We start from the raw sequence: 15,285 nt of genomic DNA, 5'->3' as shown, positions 1-15,285 counted from the left end.
GTGATATCTACACTTCTGGGAGCACATGTGCTTCATCAGCCTCCAGCGACTACAGAGGACAAAAGCAGACTCAGACCACACAGCCTCCTGATAAAGGCTGCCGCTCATGGCTGAGGGGTTAGCAGGGGATGGCTGTGACTGCTTACAAGTGCAAGTACAAGTTAGGAACAAGCAGCCACCAAAACTGTTAGACCCACCGCTGGCTTTGCCAACAGCATTCTCATATCCACAAGATCACTTGATTAGGGAAACAAGGGAATACATCTACTATTAAGTAAAAAAACCATCAAAGTCATGCTGAATCGCTGGGGAACTTAACGAGGCACTGACACCACTCTTGCATTTTTGGGGGCTTCTCCAGATCTGACTTACCTCTTCACTTGCTGTGCCTGTGGTGAGGGGAAGAAGCTAGAAAGAGAATAACCCCCTTTTCCATGCAACTGCTGCTCACCTTGGGGTGGATATTGAAGTACTTATTGCTTTCAAAACTCTTCTTCTCACTCTCAGCATAGTAGAGCAGGAAACTTTCCTTAATGATGAAGAACCTTTAAGACAGAGAAAGGAAATAAACGCTGCTAGAACAGTGGTCGTGGTTCCACAGCACAAGAAAATCACCACGTAACTAACGCTGCTTTCTGAGCAGAAAAGTTTACTCTTCCCATCTATGCCTAAGGTGAGGTGCCTTACTTGGGCTTGTAGCCAAGAGCTAGTGCTTAACACTAAGTGCCAAGCTCAAGTGCTTTGTGTTTGCAGTTTGCCACAGCACACACACAGCAGTGCTGAAGGCAAACCACAGCACCGTTTACTCACAAGGGAATAGGATGGTGGTCTGTGTCCAAGACAAAAGCATAGCCAAAACCTTTTAGCATTTTGACCTGTGCACGTTTTATCTAGCCCATGTGTTGCATTCAACCTCTTGGAAGAAAACTGCTTCTTTTTTTAAGGGTCTCTCTCACAATGGCTCAGAGCAACTAGAAGCTTATTATTTCAGTCTATTCCCTGCCACCTTCTTCCCTCCCATTCTGCATAAGCCAGAAGGGAAGCCTTCCCACTGTAAATCTGAGTCTATGGCAGGGAGAGTCACAGATCTGCATCCTCAGGCGACTTGAGGCAAAAGAAGAGCCACAGGAGTACTCAGGAGGAGAAACAAATTTTAGAGCTATTTTAATCAGAGCTTCTGGCAAAGTCTCCCCTCATTGACCTTTGGAAATACAAAGTGAATGGAATTTTTTTTCCCTCACACACATTACATTTTAATGTGCCTTGTTCTGCTCAGCCTTACATATGCTCTGAGGAGCACTCTATAGTAGCCACAAAATATCACAGCTTCTGTAAACCAAGTCACTAATTTGCTGGAGTGTGTCCTCAAAATCGTGATTAAAGGAGCACCACTTTTAGCTTATTTGCATGTCCAAAATGCCCCAGGGAGAGTCCCCTCTTCTCTTTGAAAACTGAGGTTGCATCTACCCTGCAGGCAGTGCTAGAGGGGGGAGATGTGACTTAGCTACAATTTGGTCTAAATCTCTGCAGCTCTCAAAAATGCTGAAGAACAGCTGAAAAAAATGGGGACAAGTTTAGTACAGAAGTTTCAGAAGATTAAATGACAAAGGAAATGTGTTGCACTGTTCTGTACGTGTTCTCTAATATGAGAAAAGAGGGATTAGGAAAGAAAACGAAAGGCAGTAAGCTGAAAATTAGTACAGAATGCCTTTTTACTCTGCACAAAGCACTGCTGCGTAAATCACTTTTGTGTGGTCCTGAGGACAAGAGCTCATGAGGAATCTGGAAAGGATAAAGCATTTCTATGAACAATGAGAACAGCCCCAGGAAAACCTCCTGCTTCTGGGCAGAAAGCCTCCATTGGATGGGATCTGGAAGAGACTTCTCCGGGCAGAGCTTTCCAGTTGTGCAGCCTGAGGATTCCTGTACCTTCCGCTGAAGCCCCTGTTAGTGATGGGCTACTGGGCAAGAGGTCTGATCCACAAGAGCAATTCTAATACCTCCACATGCCCATCCCACCCCAGCCCTCTCTGGAAGCAGACGACCTGTCAGATGGAGCCAAGCGCTGCCTCCAGGACAGACGAGCACAGCAATTTAGTACCAGTTTAGTTCCTAAAGCTAAAGAAAGAAGTGGAAGCTGGCAGAAAATTATCATTATAATAGCAAAATTATATAATTATAATATAATTCATTATTAATAATAGTTCTCATTATTACACTGAGGGGAAAGCTTTACCACTTCCACCAGCTCCCATCTCCTGCTCTGCTGCCATTGCTCTGGCAGAGATGAAACTGTCAAATGCCATGGAAATATGAGCCATGGGCTCACAGGGGGACCAAAAGACACAGAACAAAGCAAAGTTTCTGAATGCCTGCAGAAAGCTCAAGGCTCTCAAGCTCTGGACCTATTGTGCACTTGCTCCAAAACATTTAAGAGTGGCAGTGACTGAACTTGTGCATATTTATATCCAGAAACGCTCAGAATAGACAAACACCACCAACAATTATTGTGCCCCAAACTGTTTTCTTCTGCTTGCCTCCTTATCTATACCTATTCATGTTGACATCAAAGGTGGGGAGAAGCCACCAGCTTGCTTTCTCAGCAGGACACACTGTCTTCTCATTTGCTACTCCGAAAACATCATGGTTGACTGCCTAATCTCCCCTCTTGCTCCGGACCACAGCCTGGCAAAATCTCTCTGAACAGAACAGCACAACTCGGTGCAAAAGTCATCCTTTTGCACTGAGCTCATTTAGTTGGCAGAGGACTGAATAAGTGCTCATTCACAGTGCAGCGTGTCCAGCAAGTTACCTGACTACGTAACTTGTAAGAGCACTTAACTATTCACCTTCCATCCAGGGTACATCTCCCTTCCAGCCCAAGCTCATGTGCCACTGCACCTCCCAGAGGAGCTGCCTCTAACGTCCCTTCAGCTGGGAAAGCAGCATGACCCTACGTGCAGTGACTTTCCATACTCTCTCTGTAAGAGGTGCCTAAGATGGACAGGGAGATGGACTGCCCATGGGGCACTGCTTTCTTTCCCTGTGATGGAAATCTCCATGCTAAATCTCTTGCCACTGTCACAGATAAGAGACCAGAACAGTTTCTTCCGGACAGTAGGCAGGGTTGGGAAGGAGCATCCCAGAGAAGGTGGGGGCCTCACACAACTTTGAGGCACCAGCCCATTTAGCAGATGCATCAGGCAGATCTCTGTGGGACACAGTGCTGAGAGGGTGCACTCATCGAGGTCTCGCCTCAGCGTGAAGCAAGGATTGGTATTTTCAGACATATTTGCCTTCATGGCAAAGGCAGCCACGACCCCTGCCGCAGGCTCAGAGCTGACCCTGGCCAAGGCAGATATCAGAACAGGCAGGTTTCTGGTTCCTCCTGTCCACATCGCTTGTGTGAGCAGCAGAAGCCTTCCTGTTTCATTTTTCTTCACACCTCTGATCATTAACTCCATTAGAAAGTTTTCTTATGAGTAACTGCATCTTCACATTATGTTTCTAGTGCTCAGTTCAACGAGAACTTGATTTTTTAGAGGTACACGTTACCTCATCAGCATAACAAATACAGAAATAACACCTTTTAACACCAGTTCTACCTGGCCTGTGCTTGGTTCAGTGGGTCAGAGTGAATCAGATACTGTGGCTATAAATACAAAACTAAAGTATAAAAATCAACACACCGCATGAAATAGAGAAAGTCTGTTGGTCACTTTCAATAGCCTTTTCAGGCTGAATAACCTTGAGCAACATTTGCAAGACATAAAGATCTTTAACTGTGTGTGATTTCTAATCTGTTAACCCCAGTTAAAGCCAGGCTTTAGTCTGTTACATATTTTTTGTCTGCTCAGTGCTCCTGATATCCCCATAGTATGCTCCAGTTGAAAACCAAAACAAAACCAAGAGTAAAGCCTAGCACAGATCTCTGAGAATTAATGTACCTCTTGCGGATTAATGAGCTTTTAGATCCCCGATCTTACAGAAGTAGAGAGAATCTGTGGGGATTTGGAATGAAAATATACAAACTAAGAGTTAAAAATACAACAACAACAAAACTCCATAGGAAATAATGAAGGAAAAACACCGAAGAACCGGCTAACTGATGAACAGTACATGTTTATGCTCAGAACTTATTCCCTCATCTATCCCTACCGGGAAGGCAACACCCAAGCAACCAACATCACTACTTTGACTTTCAGGACAAAGTCTACATACAACAATACCAGGAAACTGATGCAGCATGATGAAAAGAGGGATGAAGTGACAGAGTGAAGGAGGAAGAGGTACAAGACTCAAGGGCAAGTTGAAGGCTGAAGCAGCAGCCAGGTGAGTAACAGCAGAAAGGGAAAAGATGGCCAAGGGCGAATGGGGATATACAGCCAGTTAAGACAGGAGACACTGAACACACACTTGAATTAGGCACAGATACACCAGCAGAATTAAAGGGAGTACTGGAGAGACAGGGGAAGCTTTCTGCATACAAGCAAGGAACCAAAAGAAAAGATTTTTAAAAGCAAAGCAGCAAAAAGCCTAGAGAGCAGCAATGAAGGTGGGAAGACCTGGTGCACACACTCCACATTTAGCTCAAACAATACGGTCTGCCAGGATTAGGCAGAACAACTCCGTACGGGACAAGTAGAGATACCTGGGTACAAAGAGCTTGCTTTGTGTCACAGAGGACTAACAATTAGCTCATCTTCGTAAAAGCGTTTGAAGTGACAACGGCCCAAGTTAAGTATCTACATTATAAAACTGCAGCAGTCTCACTGGTCCTTCCTTCCAATGGTGGTTTTCCGGGCACCGGCCCAGGAGCACAGGCAGCGAATCCCAGTTACTAGAACAGCCCGGTTCTCTCTCCCTAGGGACAGCTCAGGAAAACGATGGGCAAATGATCTTCATCAGCATGTCAGCTCAGAGACCGCAGTACCTGTCCCTCATTGCTCCTCTCCTGACAGCTCCAGGCTTTCCTGTCTGCCTCCTGGCGCCTGCCAGCTGGAGAGGCAGGCAGCCAGGCAAGGAGCGGGAAGAGGTGGATGCTTCCTGACAGCAACCAGCCAAGTGGGAAGCTTAGACGGGTAAGAGGGAAGCTTGACTCAGAGCACCACTGCCTCAGCAGCTCCTGCTCCCATGTGCTGCTCATGCACACACTGCTCTGCAGCCACGTGCTTTCTGGGGCTTTTTAGAGCAGAAAGCAGTCCGAAACAGTTACCCTTTCCATCTGTCCTGTGACCGCATCTAGCGACTGTTGGTAACCAGTCTGCTGGAAAACAAGGTTATGTGCCTGCTTTGCAGTGCCACAGCCAGGACTGGTCCCAGAGAAGATGAGATTTCTCTTGACTGTGCTGCATTTCCTTCCTTCCAGCAGTGACCTGGCATCTCTGGTGGGTTTACTCAGAGGTATCAGCATATTTTATGGCACTTTTTCCCTACTCCCTTCAATTCCTCATGCCCCACCTTGCTTTTCTGACTCTGGCTGACCACTGAGCTGTTCGCCTTAGCTCCAGAGTCTCACACCTGAATGGTGACAGTCAGCTTAGAACCTGACATTCCTATACAGAGCTGGGGTTATTCACAGCAGGGAAGGATGTGTCACTTCCTACCTACAAAGGTACAGCTCCCTGTTTGTGCAACATCCAGAGCAGGTTTGTACCTTGTGCATTTCATTCCACACCAGGCTGATGGCAGTACCAGTGCAACTGTAGGGAACTGACTAAATTGCTTGTTATAAATTCAAAGGAAGAATGGAATGCAGTTGGTGGAAAGAGGAGAATCGTAAGTCAAGGGCCAAGAATATGACTTTCCAAAGCCACTCCAGCAGTGACCCAGGCTTTGACTGGTCAAAGCTGCAAAATCCCCAGACCTAGGACGTCAATTTCCAAAGCACTGGACACCATGCCTGGACATTTTTCCTTGATCCATTATCCTGTCAGGCTCCATCTTTCCCTTAAACACTCACTTTTTTTCCTCTGTGTCTCCAGCAGCACTGCTGCTACAGCCAAATGAATGGGATCAAGCATCATGCATCTCAACAGCCACATATTCATGGCTGATGGCCTGATGTGGTCAATCCTCCTGTTACATGCTGGTTTATTTCCCATAGCTTGGAAAGACTTTCCTTAGAACAAGGAGTAGTTCTATTGTTCAGTCCAAGCTGTCAGGACAAAATATCCCCTGGGTTCATCTCCCACATGTCTCCAGGACCCCCAGCTGCTGTGCTTGCAGCTAACCATCCACTTCATTCTTGCCCCAAGGCCTCTTCTCACCTGCTAGCACTAAAATATTTACCACTTGATGAAGATGGGGGTGACTTCTAGGAATAGAACAGCACTAAATGAGTAATGATAGAGAGAGCAGACATGAGCCATTTGCCTGCAAGAAATTTTTATTAGGAAGAAGAAAGCCTTTTAAGAATGTCTCCTCCATAGCAAATTACCTTCCCCTCCTTTAATCTGTCCACTTGTTTTCCATAACCCAGCTGCATTAGCTTCCAGACATAATTCATTTAAATATCAATGTTTGGGAGCTGAGTAGGGAGCATCAGCACAAATTCTGTCTGGGGTGAAAAAGGCCACTGTGGGGGGAAGTACAGAATAAAACCTGCACGCAAGTCAAAGGTGGCCACAAACACAGAACTGCTTCCCAGACGACATTTGACTATTTCTCAGGCTATGCCATCTTCACAGCTTCAGACTGGGCAGCACTGTTGCTACTACACAGAGCAAGACTGGGAAAGCTGGTGCTAGAAATGGATTTGATGTGTTGTGTGTACTATGCAGCCTGCAGAAAAAGGTACCCACCAAGGGTAAGTACCAGAGGCAGCTGACAGACATTGCTCATATGCAGGTTCATTTATCCTTCCAAACAGCCCTGAGACACACTTTACCAAGGCTTACAAAACCACCTTTCAGGTCCAGAAGTAGCTCGGGCTTCCTGTGCTGTCATTTGTTAATGATTCATTTGTGCCTTTCCCCAGTGGAAAGGTGAGGAGGGGGAAGAAACAACATTACTCTGCTTTTGTCACAGCCTTTTTCATCTGCAGGTATCAAACTGCTGAAGGTGGGTGAGTCCTCCTATCCTTGTTTAATAGATTGTGACAACAAGTTCTGGATCACAAAACTCATCTCTGGCAGTGGTAGCATGAAAAAAGACTAGCAGCTAAGAACTTGCATTAACTGAATCATTTGCAGATGATGTCTACCAGCAGTGACATTAACCTGCCATCCAGGAATGCTGGAAGGCTTAATCCATTGGATTGTGTACTTCCAGAAAGAGCTGTACCATGTTTCTGTGTGAGTACCATCCATAAGCAGTCATCTCTCACCTTTTGATAGCCAACAGAAAACTCTCCCATGAGATTCAGTGATTTGAACCAACTACACCAACTTTAACCTCAAAGTGACCCATCATTTCAACATCACAGAACATACTTCCATCCTCAGTAAAAGGTTATAGCAAATGCTTTCCAGCTCCAAACCTCCTGACTGCTGAGAGACAACATGCAGCAGCTTACAACTCCCTAACACCAGATGGGAGAGAATTTGGAGCCACCTTCTCCGCAGGGAAGTGAGTCTGCTTCTGCTGTTCCAACCATGAGACAGCACAGCAATACTGACACTGGTCTACAAGCCTCAGCAGACTGTACACATGCACATACAATCCCACATGCACTGTCAGTTCAGCCTAACCATCTCACACCCAAAGGACTCAAAGAACTTTAACAAGCGCTAGTGAAAAAAGTCAAGCATTTTGGGGGCAAAATACATGAGCTGACCCTTTTTGTCACTAAACGATCATAAGTATCTAGAGGAGGCAGCTAGTCCCTATTCCCACCCCAAGGTGCATGTAGCACAGGGTCTGGGCAGATAAAGAAAAGCACAGTGGGGTGCCATGTGTGAAAAGCATCACAAAAGGAGGGAAGCCATGCCCAAAGTTTTGCCCCTAGTCTCTGCCTGGCTAGCTGCACTTGAAGAGCCAAGCACTCAGGCTCTAACTTACCGCAGCGCCCTTAGGCTTTTTCACCTGAGCATCCCTCAGCAACTGTGGCTTACCTCCTGGACCATTTGGCCGACTGCCTCCCAAAGGGTCTCTTCCAGAGCACGCCGTAAAGCTGCACTTTGGTGCTGATGTCCAGAGCATCGGAATCTGCCTGCTCCATGGATGGAGAAGGGGATACAGAACTGGATTTTGAAGCAAACATCATGGATGGATCTGATTCTAACTCTCCCCCTCTGCGTGGCAGCTCAGGGAATCCGATTAAATGCAGTGAACCAGAAGGACGTAACCAGCCACTCCAAGCGGCAGACAGAGAGAGCGGGCTATGGTTTGAATCAATAACTTGACTGCTCAGCACTCAGTCAGTAAATCTCCCCCTGATGCACAGATGATGAGAGTTTCCTCATTGTGTATTACTTCCTGATGCATTGCAGACAGCACACATCCCAGCCCAAGGAAAAAAAAAGGAGCGAAGAGCCAGAGATCAGGAACGCAGAGAAGCAGAAAGAGCTCAGAAAGAAAGCTCCTAGCAATAACGTAAAGCAAAATACCTCTGCACCAGAGCCAGCTTGGAAGGTTATTTCACTTGACATTGCAGCATCCCAGGCAGAAATCAGGGTGATCTGGAAGTTTTACTGTCAGGCATCTCTTACCCTGACATGTACCCCCAAAATCTTGCACTGGGAGACAGGTTCTTCTCATTTGTCCCAAGGAAAAGGGGAGCAGACAGGGTGGGAGCCAACAAGTTCTGTCAGATTCCCTCTGCCATTGGGAGGCTCCTGCTGTGCCAGCCTGGCACTGCCCATCACACACAGTTCACGTGGCTGATGGGCTCAACTGGGCAGTGTCCATGCTGCACGTCCTGCTCAGCCTTAAAGGGCCATTGCTGATCAAAGCTAGAACATAGAATTCTGCCTGCCTCCATGCCTTGCTACATCTTGGAGACGTGGCAAGCACAGCCTCTGCCTGCTTCTTTGGTACCAGCTCCTTCTTGGCCATAGAACAAGGACGTAGGAATATGTCACACAGCTCACACAAGTCTCCATTCATCTGCCGTTTAGTACTCCCATGGCAAGCTTTTTATTCTAGTTCCTTAGGTCCTTGTTCTCTCTTGAAATCATCCATCCCTGCAGAAACACAGTCTTCCAGAAGAACCCCTGTCTTTTGTAATGCCCACAGGAAGATACATCAGCATCATATTGTTCCTTCCTACACCCTGCCTTCCCTCCATGATTAGGACATGGGGAAAAACTGCCTGCATTGTACCTTGTAAAGCATCTGGAGTTTTGGGGTATTATATAACCAATAAAGGCACGTGCATGCTGTGAAGCATCTGCTTGTGTTTTAACCTGTGCCATCCTGCGTATATTGATTTTGATGCTGTACTTGCTAACTGTCAGCTCTTCCCAATGCAGTTATTCAGAAGTGACACAGTGCAGCCACACAGTCCTTTCTTATTCCTGGAGACTAGAAGCCTAGGAACTTGCCACAGGTTAGATCACAGCACAGGACATAGGCTCACTTCATTTTGTATGGTCACAGGCACTTGCAAAGCATCTTAAATAGGGGAAACGCAGACAGCCTCAAGCTCACAGGCTGCATTTGGTATTAGAGAGATTATAGATGCAGGTCCTGATAGAAGTCTCTATTGATCGCTAGATTGGAGAGTCAGCTAACTCAGTGCTTTGTTACTTAACTCTTACCCTGGCTTTGCCTGGCCTTTGGTCCCAGATAGGATATGTCCTGAGCAGCATCAAAGCCCATCTCAGAGTGACATTAAGGGAGAGGGTGAATAGGGGAGAGCAGCAGATACTGCCTCTATCTCACCTGAGCCCCTACTTTCGAACACAAATATTGCAGAAGAGAAGAAGCATTAATGCTGCAGTGACTAGTCAACATACTGCACCGAGAAGAAAATACTAATCATAACCAGGAGAGGGAAAAGTTCCCTGGAATTATCTTGCACAAAGGATAACAAGGATTCTGGGACCAAGAGTATCACCTTAATCTATAAATGTGCAGTGAAAAAACACAGAGCTCCTGTATAGGATGATCCAGTGCCCCTGCCATTGTAGTGCACCAGTGATTCAAAGATCTGATTGCAGTGACCTGCAGTGAAGAAATGCAGATTCTTTTCTTTGATCCTTTACTTGTTTTTATCCTGTGCAGACCAAGAGAAAAGAGAGGTCTTTATCTCAGTTTTTTTAATGTTCAAAGGCATTGTTTCCTCTGGAGGCCTCTAGGACAAGCAAGGGACTGTGCTTTCACAGCAAATTCTTTAGAATGGGCAGCTCCAGGGGAGGGAAAGAGCAACTTGCTTTTGTTGAGTGACCAAGAGCAGGAGCCAGCAATGTTAGGGCAGTAAGTTGCAGCGGGGTGATTTTTGTAACTGGACAAAGTAATTTGCAATAACAGTGGTTATGTTAACATTTCCTTTATGCGTGTAGTAGTCTAAATAAACAGGAAGCCTGTCTGAGGGAAAGAGCAGGAGAGCAGCACAGCAGGTCTAAGCAACTTGCCTCTCACATATAGAAGGTAAAGGCATTAAGAGCCAGCTTAAAGGTTCTTCAATGTTACTTCTGCCAGATGCAAAACTTCCTCCAATGGCCAGGAATTTCAGGATCAAGAGAAGAGTGTCACAAATGCATCCAGGAGAAGGTCCACCGCAGGGTGGGTAGGGTTCTGCAGAAGTGCCTACTCTGAATTCTCTAAGAAATCCTTAGGAAAGCACAGACAGATTTGGTGAAGCTCTGGTGAAACCTAGCAGCCCAAAAGCACAAAGACATTTATACAATCAATTAGTATTTAATTTGGGAGTTTATTTAATAAGAACAGAGTAGGGAGACCTCAGTATGCAAGACTTTAGCAGGACAATCCTGCGACACCAGTGCAAAAAGAAAAGTGCAGCTGTGGTCTGCATTAGAAGTGAAGGCAGACGTAAACCCTTGCACCAGACTCACATGCGATCCCTTCTGTACAGTTCTGGCCAAACCAATTCCCTGGCCCTGAAGAGATGCAGAAAAGGACTCAAGGGATGACCACAGGTATAGGTAACCCATAGTGTGGCAGGACACTAGAGGGATTTCACTTGTTTAAATGAGACCAAAGGAGAAAATCTGACTGCTGTCTAGTTTCAGGCATTCTTTCCCCTCTTAATGTATTGGTAAAGGTTGATGCTTCCAATAAAACAAATTGGCCTGAATTGGCCATGAATAAATGAGAAGCTGTGTAACCATCACAGGGAGAGGGCTGTGGAATTGCCTTGCAATGGGAGCAGTAGAGGGGAACAGCCATTACTTGGTTGGATCTATTACATGCACAGCAACCTGAGGTGGCCAAACTTCCAAGTATACAGATTAAGCTCACCTGCCTTCTTCGAAACATTTTTTATACCAGAGTAATAAAGATTTTACATGGATGTGTCATTCTTGATGACTTGTAGGGGAAGCAGAACTGTACATCCTGGAGAGAAAACACTGGAGCCTTACTCAGAAAACCTTCCTGCAGAGAGACAGGTTGTATTGATACAGGAATTATTTTGCTAATGTGTTGTCCCTATTTTTCCTGCACATCAGGCCAAAAAAATTTTGCTCAAAATAACCTTTGAAGCAGCAGGCAGCACAAGGTAGTACAGGAGTAACACTCCATCATCACAGGCCACCCCCCAGCTGGAAGATGCCGCCTTTCAGTTTGAGCATACACATATGGCTAACTGCAGCTGAGGAGAAGGCATGCATTCGTGGGGTCTTTTTAAGGGAAAAGTTCTACCTTTATGTTCTGGGCAGCCTTACAGTGGTACTTTATAGTAGGACAATGTGGAGAAATAAAAAGAATTCCCAGCTCAGGTTTCGGTTATGGTATATCATTCTTGCAAAGATAAAATACCATACATACCTATAAAAATGATGCTCCAGCTTCCCAGATGTACAGTTGCATGCGGATGCTATTTTAAATAGAACAAAGGCAACCACCATCAATCCATGTCTAGTGTGATAGATTGACAGTTTCTTTTACAGATGATTGAATTTTTAGTATCAGATGGGAATTCAGAGCTGTCCTGCAGAGCTCAAAGAAAAGAGTTATTCAGCAAACAGGCCTTAAAGAGCCTGTGTAGATATGTAACCCCATCTGGCATCATCCCTTGGTAGGAATCACGTGCTCCTAGCTTTCCATTCCAGCCAAAGCCCTCCACCAGCCCCTAGACCTTTAAATCCACCCAGATCCACGCTGGATAGCCCACGAGTCACATTAATCAAACTATAGCTGTGGATACAGCACCTCCTCAGGAGACTTACAGGAAGATAGAACATAAAATGTCAGTTTACTGAAGCAAAAGGATTTGATAGCATGCAGCCAGCCTTGTGGACAGTAAACACTCAGAGCCTGGCTTTTGGGGGTTGGCTTGATCAGGGGCTGACACCACAGTCAGTGATCATTTTTCTCAGCATATAAAGGAGACAATTTTTTGGGGGAGGGGGGTTAATCCTACCAAGAGCTCTCTTCTGGAACAAGATTCATTCATTGATCATTCTGGGGTTTTGCTGGTGGTGGTTTGGGGTTTTTGGGGGTGTTCCTTTGGTTTCTTTTGGGGATTTGTTTTTTTGTTGGGGTTTTGTTTGATTGGGGTTTTTGGTTTGTTTTGTGTTTTAAGGTTTCTCCTAAACAGCCATTTTTAGGGACTTTACAATACACCAGAGTGGTCAGAATACACCAGAGTGACCAGCTACATTTGAAAAGCTTCCTCCAGATGCTAGCCCATAGGCTTCCAGCAATACACCATTTTTCCCCCTCATCATGCCTAAATGACATGAAGTGATCACACAGCTTATACAAATGCTGGGATAGGGAAATAGGCTGTTTCCAACCAACAGCCTCTGCAAGAGCAGTAAATAAACACAGCTCTACCTGCTTGCTTTGTTTCTGTCTTTAGATTCTGAACCCACCAGCACATGCTCCCTTCCCTTCCTGCATGTCCATGGTGACTAGTGCCCAATCAGCCACACTGGTCCCGAGGCTGTGGTGGGCACAGCGGCCGTGGGAGCACTCCTCCTCACTGGGAGTGGCTGAGTCTCCATGCACAGGGATGGGGAAGAACAAACCTTTCCCCAAAGAGGTTTTATAACAATGTTCAGAGCCGCTTAGCATGCACCCCAGCTGCATTTCTGTTTACCTTTCCTGGAATATTTCATTTTACCTGTGTCTTATCTGCTTGGATCAACATTATTCAGCCTTATCTCAAAGCTGATGGCAGAGTTGCCAAGGACATGATTTGACTAGGTGACACAGCTGGCAGCCTCCTGCACAGAAAACACTGAAGTCAAGTCAAGGACTACTTATGACACACACGTGAGTAGCGCAGTCTATGTAAATGCCAGTGCAGCACTTTCGAAGGATTTCCTTACCCTTTGCACCCTGTGGTACCATGACACAAGATTCAGCAAGTAGATCAGAGACCAGGTTTAGAGCAGTTATTCTGGGGGACAGCACAATGTTTCAAGGTGCAATTGCTTACCCAGTTCTATGAATTTGGAGCACACAAGTGCTGCCTTTGTAACAAGGGCATGGAAGCAGAGTTTAGTACTCTGGGGCTTAGTGTCCAGCCCAGCAATGTCCCTACCCAACTGAAGTATGTACCTTGATTTCTCTCACCCACCATTCCTTACCTCTGACACTGGTACTAAATCCAGAATACCACGGATTTAGTACCCATACGCATGCAGTAGTTTGGGTACAGTGGCCAGCCAAAAAAATCCTGCAAAAGGAAGAATTTGTTGGTTTCCTTGGCAGAATAATGGAGGGGGGAAACATAATACCTCTGCATATTAACACAGGTAAACAACTGCAGCACCATCAACATTTTTAAGATCTGACACAACAGTCCAGCAAGAAGTAAATGAGAACCAGGGCTACTGTCCTCCCATTGGAGATGCACACTCCTTCGCTGTTTTAATATCACTCAGCAGATCTTCATTCAGTAGTGGAAGCTGCAGGGACCAAATCATGTTCATGTGAAGCATCCGCACAGAGCGGATACAAGGAGCAGAGTTTCATTCAAGACCAGTGGTCCCTCAGTTTCTCTGTCAAAAGAGAAACAGAACACAGGTTACCCATTGCAGTCGTAAAACATGACTTGTTCTACTTAGAGTTTCACCCTCTGGAGGCAAGCAAGAAAAGCTTTGACTAAGAGGTACAGTAAGGCTAGGCGTACAAGACTAGCAAGGCTCCTAAGCAGTGTTTTTAACAATCCTCTTCAGCCCAGTATAACCACAAGTATCTAATTTAACATGTTTCTTCAGACAGCAGAAGCCCATTAACTTCCACAGACTCCAACATAAATGTGATCATATATCGTGATTACCATTCCAGTCACTTGGTGGGCAAACAGATACAGAACAAGCATTTTCCCTTTTCTAAGAATTCCACCTCTGCTTTTAGACTTTCTAAACACTGTGTAACTTTGGTGTCAGCGTAACACAGCTTACTTTTAATTAGCTCTACAAGCTTCCTGAATGAGGCCTTTTTCCATCCATTTTTTCCATCCACTGTAAAGGTTTGTTAATCTCTAGACAGCTCAGACAAGGGGGAGAAGCGCTGTAATAAGGAGGGTGAAATGTTGTGCAGTTCTGCCTGTAGGGATACTTGGGTAAGGCTTGCAGTAGAAGAATGGCTTAATTTATAAGCTAGAACAATAGACGACAGCTCATCCTCTTGCAGCTGTGCTCATCCCTAATGAGTCTGATAAAAATGCTGATGATTTTTTTTCCTTAACAAATGGAAGGAAAACTCTACAGCCATCACCAGGAAGCCTGAACCACCACAACTCCTTGAAGTTTTTAGTGGTAACTTTTGTAACATAAATGCACTGAAATCACTTCCTCACATCTCCAAAAGGACTTACAACAGATTACAGTGGTTAAGTCTCCAGTTACTGAGGTGAAACTTTAATTAAACACATTGAAAAAAAAAAGTTAATATACCGCATAATGCTTCATCATGAAAGCTGAATTTTACTTGCCTAAAAACCAAGAGCCTATCTGGGGAAATACCACCTTCCCATCCTTACATTCTTGCATCTACCTGTACTACCTATAATAGCAACACTCAAGTTTCAGTTCTCCTTCTGACTTCACATTAATTGTATTCTCTTGAGATTAAGCCAGTATAGAGAAATATTACACTTTTTCCTAATCAGAAAAATAAAAAGTAAGCTATTAGCTGAGAAGGCTGCTTATCGCTCGAGTGGAGTAGCTGAAACGCTGTGTGACACTGTAAACCTCAAAGAGCCTG

This window comes from Lathamus discolor, chromosome 6 (genome assembly GCF_037157495.1).
Source record: "Lathamus discolor isolate bLatDis1 chromosome 6, bLatDis1.hap1, whole genome shotgun sequence".
Lineage (NCBI taxonomy): Eukaryota > Metazoa > Chordata > Aves > Psittaciformes > Psittacidae > Lathamus > Lathamus discolor.
This window is presented reverse-complemented; position numbering follows the sequence as displayed.